We start from the raw sequence: 8,737 nt of genomic DNA, 5'->3' as shown, positions 1-8,737 counted from the left end.
GTTTAAAAAAAACTTAAATTATACCTTGATAACATCCTGATACTTGTATCAAAACATTATCTTTACAAACATAACATAGATATAAATTAAAAATACTATGTAATGTCTGCAATTAAATACTATTAAAAATAATAAAAATTCATCCAGACGAACCATTGAAAAATAATAAAATTTAAAATTATCTATACTACTGTAAACACTTCACCGTTATAACATATGAACATAAGTCTTACTTGTGAACCGTTTAATACTATTATGTATCTTTCCATTTAATAATTAAATACATATAACCATTTCACACTCAAACCCATATTTGAAATAACTTGATAAAATTCATTTAAAAATAATGCATTAATATCTCCTGAGAATATAAAATTGTGATAATGCATGTTCATTGACATGTCATCATCGTGTTTTGCTGTCAAAGATCTCATTCACTATGAGGTGTGTAATTAGTCATGGTCTTAGCTTCTTGTGAAGTGTATAGTCAACAAAAACTACCCTTTTGAAAATGGGTCGAATCGTCATACGATTTTAGCCTACTGATAAGAATTTGTTGACTATTTTGTGTATTTCTTTGTAATAAAAAATATCAACAAATCCAGGTTGATTGCAATCTGACATTTGTCTAATTGTAAAAATCCATATATACAAAAATATTACAAACTTTCACACACTTCTTGCAAAAACATCAAATACCCATTAGTCTTTTCTTATAATTAAATAGTTAATCATCTTTCATTGGCTTTCATTTCCCAGTTCACTCAATCTATCCCAGACCATTTCTACAGATAGCCAAAGTCACGATATGCAACCAGAGTTAAAATGCATCCAATAAAACTTACTTTAAAAAAACAATATTTCAGACAACCCCAAGCTCCCTCCTATATATTGTATAACAATATCAAACGTAATGTGTATTGACAAAACTGTTTATATTTAAGTTGAAGTTGTTTGTTAAGATAACGTTAATACCGTACCGTTTTATTTAAGGTTACGTTATTACATCTTATCATGGCAACACTAAAACTCAATATTTTATCATGGCATCCCCGCAATGAAGCGTCCCGGAAGTGACAGAGGGGATGTGTTAAGCTTCTCTCTAATCAAACTGACCGTTGTCACTGGCTCAGTTTTGAATTTCACCCTGTGTCGTGAAGTGAAATATAATTGTGAAGTGTAATAAATTGCTGAAGAAAATAATTGGTAAGTTTTGAATGTATTACTTTTTTTTTTTATATCATATCTAATCTTGTAATTTGGTAATTTTTGTTCATTTATGCTAAATTATTTTTTTTCCGCCAATTCTAGCCTAAAATTTTATTTATTTAGTATTATCTTATCTTCGAATCGAAATTCGAAATCTTATTATCGAATAATACCATGAATATTATAATTAAATCCTCTCTTGCTTTGCAGTATCAGATAAATATTTAATTAACATATTTTTAATATATACTTATCATATTTTATGATAATGTAACAAGTGTATTTAAACGACTTAATTAACTTTTAAGTAATCAAGAGTAATAACTAACCTATTTCTAGACTGTTTAATTTTTTTTTCATGTATGCTATAAATACTAGAAATGCCACAAACATTTGATAACTATATGGTATTTGACCTATTCGGCCACTTTTGCTGAATATTCAGTATTCGGCCAATACCACTATTCAAATTCAAATTATCTAGATCAATTAAATAACATTCTATCCTTTACTTGTACTCAAAACCACCACGCATTTTACAGTCCAGGTAGAGAAACCCTCGACGCATCGGCAATTTTTTTTTAGAGACCGAACATGTGCACTCAACTTGTCCTTAAACTTTTGCGTCTATTGTCTCAATTTTTTATCACCGGCCGCATCGGTCGCAACATTCTAAGTTTTATTATTTCAACATGTTTTTGTTTTAATGAATTTTTCCATTAACTTAAACCCAAGTTTAAAAAAAAATCTCAGTAATAAATCAAAGATCATTATTAATATATCGGTAAATGTTTTTTTTTTGTACAATGAATTTAATATTTTATTTCAATTAATTTCTTTACTAGCAACATCAGTAAATACTGAGTATTTCCCTTGTTTTGTCTATGGCGTCGCTAGAGTATAGCGCTAGTGGCGCCCCCTTGCATAAACCATAGGTCAATTTGTTATACACAAAGCCAAACTCTTTTTGAAGTGCTAGCTTGTGATTGTGACGTGTACATTATTTTTCTTTAAAATGAGACTTACTAAGATTGACCTTTTAATTTGTGAGTTCCCAATAATTTGGGATAGTAACGAGTTATATACTATGGAGATAAATTTTTGGCCGAACTTGCTCGCCAGGACTTATTAAAACTGTGCAAAAATGTAAAACCTTTTTTTTTTAATTTAAATATTTTGACTATGAAAATAAGAAATTTCAAGGATCGTCTTTGCAGATTTAAGGTATAACTACAATTATATGTATGTTTTGTCAATTATTTTATTTTAATAATCTTTTAATTATTATTACAAAACTTTTGTAATGTTAAAAGAAAACATTTCTTATAACAGAAAAATGAAATCGCCAAAAGAAAATGTTTCCGATTTAGTATAAATATAACTGAGTCCTCCCATCACGCAGACATCATTGTTGAAGAACATCGAGACCAAGTTTTAATAAGTTTAATTAATTCATCGATAGCATATGATTAATATTTTTTACTTATAATTCATTCAATTAATCATACTTATTTCTTTTTAATTTTTCAGGCTCTAATGAATGAATCCGGGTTGCTGGATGAGTTGGGTGACCCTGAATCTACCCTTTAGGTAAGTAATACACTATTCTCTTTACTCTCTTTTTTTTTTCAGAACATTTTTTCCTAAAAATGTCAACTAGGTAGGACACGTTCAGTTATTTCAGTATATATTAGTTTACCGTAATGTTAATTTAAACTACATATTTAGTTTATATCTATGCTATAATACTATCCTGTTGTCATTATGTTAGTTCATTATATATAGGTATGATGAAAAAAATTTAACTCATTGGCCTACAATCTATTCTTTTTTCTTCTGAAGTCTGTTCTGTTTGCACTATAGATACTGATAAGAAAGTGTTGTTACGTCTACTTACTTGTTTTAAGTGAACTCTATTGCCTATATAATATGAATGAAATTTGATAACACAAAACAAGACGTATTAAGGAGTACCTGCGACCCTTTTTTTTCCCCGACCCTTTAAGTGGCCAAACGCGTCTCGCCTTGAGCGTCAGCTATTTTTAACACATGTATTAATTTTACGGTTTTCAAATTTTTGCTTAAATATGATTTCAGATACGTAAGGCGTTTTTGAGTAAGCTGATATGTAATTAGTCCTCCTAATTATATGACGACATTTTATAAGTAAGTATACTTTTCCTAATCTAGCAGTTTTTTATTTAATTTTGTTCATTTATTTATTAAATAAAACAAATTTAATGAATTTCATCGCAATAACCAAATATTTACTGTAATTATTTTCAAACTAATTCCGCATAACCAAATTTTTTTGTTCCAAAAGTGATATTCTCGTATATATAATTAAAATTGTATTGATAATTTTAGTTTCTTTATGATATATTGGAATCTTAATCTACGAAAATAAATACAAAACGTCTTTGTTCTCTGTTTAAACTGGATACTTCCCAATTTTCAGATGTTCCAAGTAACGAGGTATCGAGTGCCACTGAATGCTGTCCTGTTATTTTATTTTGAGGTAATTAAATTGCTTACTTGATATTAACATACCTTTTTTTTTCCCAGATAATATTATGTAATATGATACTATGTATGATTAATATATATTTTTAAAATCATTTTATGAACTAAAAATCATTACTGCTAGTCTTAGTCTCTCTTTAGTTTAAATATAAAAATTGTTAATTGAAAATATATATGTATATATTTTTTTTTTCCCGAAAATTCCACTACCGCTATTTGTGCCTTCGGGTAACATAAAGTAGCCCAACTCTTTAATATACAAGCTTATAGGATAATATATGTATTTTTTATGATTAATACACTCCATTTTTATGAACAATACACAAATCAAGTTCATTCATTTTATTTCCTATTCTATGTATAATTGAATGACGCGACTTGTATATGTGAATTGTGTTACTTCCACACATACAGACTACTATTATGCCGGATGTGGATTGAAGACCCTATTCTAGCCTACCTATTTAATTTACATTTCAAAAAAAAAAACTTAAACCTATTTTGTCGTTTGTTATTTATTTTTATAAGTAATTATTAAAAGTCTCTATAACAATATTACTTTTGTAAACAGTTTTGGTAACACTTAATAATAATAAAAATATTAATAATTTCAGCTAAACTACGACATTCAGCATCTCTACACTCGACCTGCGACCCCAAGAACCAGTGTTCTTCTACTCTAGACTTGGTAAGTACAAAAATATTACTTTTATTTTTAAGGATACAAAAATATGACTTAATATCTAATAGACTTATCATTTTAATATTTATTCTATTTTATAACTATTATTTGATTCTAACAATTATTTTTCTAGTCCAATCTTTTTATATTGAACCACAACAATACGAAGTATAAATGTTTTTATTTGTAATCATTAATTTCAGTCAAACATTACGTTCGCCGGATCAGCTATTTTTACTCAATTTGCCTTTATAATATCTTGACAAATGAATTGCATTATATTTCCCTCTGAATAAATTCGTGTATGGATCAACTAGAATATATACGTTTGGATAGGGAATTGCTGCAATTACATAAGGACCTTCATAAATTGATTCGAACTTTTTTGTAATCTTTTGCTGAGCATTTGATTTATTTAACTTTTTTATTTTAACCCAATCCCCTATTTGAAATTGAATCAGTCTAAAACTTTGATTAAACTTGGCCTGCCTTATCTCAGCTGCTTTCTTTAAATTTTCTCTAACCTTTTGCCTAATGTCCGCTATGTTTTTCTTCATATGACTAATAATTTCCTTATCAAATGATAACTGCGTAGGCTGACCATACATTATTTCACATGGGGTGAACCCTGTACTATCGTGTAATGTATTGTTATATAAAGTTTCTATCTTAGGTAATATTTTCACCCAACTTTGATGTCGTTTTTCACAGTAAGTCCTAAATAAAACTCCGAGTTGCCTATTCACACGCTCTGTAGTGTTAGGTCGAGGATTTCTAACTGTCGTATAAATAGTTTTGACCCCTTTTTCTTTCATAAATTGCCTCCATTGACCACTACTAAACTGCGAACCATTATCTGTCAAAACTGCTTTTGGTTGTATAATTTTAAAGAATTTTTTCATGCTAATTACGACAGATAATGCTGTAGCCTTCCGTAGTGCGAATAGTTTGATGAATTTGCTAAATGAATCTTGAACTACCAAAATGTAATTCATTCCGAATTGTCCTGATGGTAAAGGCCCGTAAAGATCTGCCATGACTAAATCTCCAATATCATTACTCACTATTGATTTACATGGTCCTACATGTTTGATATTATCATTTTTCACCATTTGACAAGTATGACAAGTTCTTATTAGTTTTTTAACATCCTGCGTAATACCCCTCCAGTAAAATCTGTCTCTTATGTATTTAATGACCTTGTAAGCCCCTTGATGACCCATTTCTAAGTGTATTTGTTTTATAATATCCGTTACTAACATTTTTGGCATAAATAAAACTTTATTTTGTCTATTGTCGGGAGTGAAATACAATACACCATCCTGCAATGAGCATCTTTGAATCATTCTACCGATTCTATCACTAGTATCCCCACTTTCTAGTCCTTGAATTATTTCGTCGATTTCGGGATCGTGCCTTTGTAAATCCTTTATCTTTTTTAAATTTCCTATCAGTTTTTTATTTATTTTTAATAATTTTATTCACTTTATAACACTGATTTAACACTTTTTTCACTTATATAAACACTTATTAAACACACTTATTTAACACTTATTTTATACATGAATTTTTAATTTTATAAACTAAAAACATAATTTAGTCACTTTTTAAACACTCACTGGATTTCTACACTATGTTGGTAAAAAAACGTATATGTATACATCCGTACATATACATATATGCACATTTGTTTAATGAAAACGAAACTATCGCCCGCTATCTTTTTGTTTGGACTCGCATAACGCATTTTAGTTTTAGCTAATTTTAATTGACTATTTATACTAATGTATTTTTGTGTTTGTTTCAGGTAATATTAGTCCCTACAATGCAAGTTACATCGATAGAGTGAAGCCAAGAGAAGAAAAAATTATATTGATAAATATTATAATATATAGATATAATTTAAAAATTTCCAAGAAAAATCCAAATCATATTGTTCACATTCCAGTTTTCTTACGGCAGCAAAAATGTAGCCGACGAGGCTACTCTATGTAATAAACTATTTATATATATAATCCTGGTCATTCCGGAACCAAAAATGTACCTTACCCCATCTACTACTAAACTAATTAACTAAAATTCAACCAGGATTAAATAAAAATAGGAAAATAAATAAATTTGGCCATGTGATCGTCTAGTGTATTTACGTTGTGAACCTTAGTACCCTTTGTCTTTTATGTGAAAACTGATACGATTTGGATTTTTCAAAACTATCCCTAAATATCCTATGAATTTGTAAATATTCCTACTGTATATTTTTATTAACACTATTGTTAGACAAATAAAAAAAATAGTAAATAATATATATTTTTTAGAATTTATCTCCTACCGGGCCCTACCGTGACCAGTTACCGTGGACAGTAGTAAGCCCTTTTTGTTTGTAATTTAAAAACTTATATTTTCCTTTTAATATATCTCTTCGCTAACCTAGCTAGCTAAAGGAAAATATGTATATGTAACCATTGTAACCATAAGTAAATATTGCAAAGAATAGTACGTACAAACATACTTTATCTACTGTCACGCCCGGATGAAGACGGGTCTCTAAGCTAATTAATACCCATTTTATTGTATTTTATTTTTAATAGGTATTCCTAAGCACCATGTAATATTACTCTACCAACGTTTCGTAACCTAATTTCAGACGAGAAGAAACGCCAAGAAACTCATCTGAATGTACTATTAATGTATGGAATACTGAAAACAATCGTCTATTAAATATGATTTTATTTACCCTTTAATTCCCCAGTTATAGAAAAGCTCAATTGTCACTAGTGAACTGCTCCGCCTGTCACTAGCTCCCTATAACAAAATTATTTAGTATGTCCTCAAATAACTTTGTTCCCCTATCTCACCCAATGTAAAAATATATAAACCTTCAATCATATTTAATGTACGAGCCTCAGTAACCCATCCATATGCTACTGAAGATAGATTTTAATTTATTTTGTAATTAAAACAGTTAAAACTCTAATGATTTTAGTTTTGTATACAATCAAACTAAATGTGAAAGAAAATAAATAAACCTAACACCCAAATAATGACTCTACCCTAACTCTACCCCAAATTCACCTATTCTAATGTGTGTAAAACTAGAGGCGAACCTCTATTTTTACAGGGAGGAGTGTGTGTGAGGGACCCTAATTTAAGCTCTAACGTTCGGCCGACAAAACCGAGGTATAGCAAACCCTAGTGTCTGTGTGATTGCCTCCCCCCATCTGTGTTAGCCGAAGCCTGGGTACAGATGAATAAGGCGCCCTAACCATGTATATAATGTGTATAAATAAATATATTTAACAAGACAACGCTTCTTCAATTACCAACAGATTTCAATGAGCAAGGATTACTCCTAATGGTCCACACGTGAGACCCTCATATCCCTCTGTCAGACCTTGAAGAGAACGTAAGAGGTATAATCGTCACCTGTGTTGGTAAAAAGGCTGACGCCAGGCCCCTCTCGCGACCTGGACCTAACTCTCTACTGGATTCCCGAGTAAACCTGCTTGTCACCGTTTGGTTAGGTGTACTCGGTAGGTTGACCATGCAACCTGACACTGAACTGGCTCTAAAATACGAAAAATCCACAAAAATAAGTAAGTATTGACACTAAAATAACAATTGAACAGATTGACAAAGAACAGCATAGTAGCTACGCAATGTCAAACATTCAATCGTCAAAATAACAACCTTTGTTTTTACGTCTACGAATAAGCCAGCGAAAGTGACAATCCGACGGTCAAAAATATAATGGCGGTCCTGGCTTAAACTGAGCTATTTATAACTTTCGGCAACCGCTCCAGACGTGTTAGACGCGTCTCTCGTACTTATCGCAGGGTAAAGGCACCAATAGTCAACCCCTCCACGAAATTTATATATTCAAGAACGTCTCATTTGCCCACTAATTGATCAATGAGAATTATGAATGTATTTACTCATCAATAATTTAATAAAGTTTAATTTTTACAAAGAATAAAACGTAATTTAATTTGGCTTATGGAAATATTTCATTCAATATAATGCAAGGGCCCTTCTGCCAGTAATCAGCCTCCTGTCTACCAAGACACAGCCTTTAAGTACCCAATCTACAGCGATCCCATTTTAACGCCTGGCTATTGGATTCCAAGTTCCGTGATCTCAGTGTCCAGTGGTCAGCCACAGGATGACTACTGAGTATTTGATGTATTTCAATGAAATAAAGTCATAATAATGTAGATATTTTAAGGTGCTTGATTTAACGACTTACATTGCATTTGAAAATAAATAAAAAATCTTGAAACCTATGCTCAGCCTCTATCGGCTGACCTCTGGGTCCACGATCCTTTT

General features: G+C 30.5%; 1 long non-coding RNA gene across 2 annotated transcripts; it reads left to right on the top strand.

Annotated features, from left to right (window-relative positions):
* The first annotated feature begins 1,306 nt into the window (after positions 1 to 1,306).
* LOC133517237 (uncharacterized) lies at positions 1,307 to 7,388 on the top strand. 2 transcript variants are annotated; one of them, XR_009799343.1, is made up of 5 exons: positions 1,307 to 2,799; positions 3,307 to 3,375; positions 3,668 to 3,727; positions 4,347 to 4,420; positions 6,222 to 7,388. It is a non-coding gene; the product is annotated as an uncharacterized LOC133517237 (long non-coding RNA). The 2 variants fall into 2 exon arrangements; XR_009799344.1 differs by having other exon boundaries at positions 1,307 to 3,375.
* The last annotated feature ends 1,349 nt before the right edge of the window (positions 7,389 to 8,737 follow it).

This window comes from Cydia pomonella, chromosome 4 (genome assembly GCF_033807575.1).
Source record: "Cydia pomonella isolate Wapato2018A chromosome 4, ilCydPomo1, whole genome shotgun sequence".
Lineage (NCBI taxonomy): Eukaryota > Metazoa > Arthropoda > Insecta > Lepidoptera > Tortricidae > Cydia > Cydia pomonella.
This window is presented reverse-complemented; position numbering and strand designations above follow the sequence as displayed.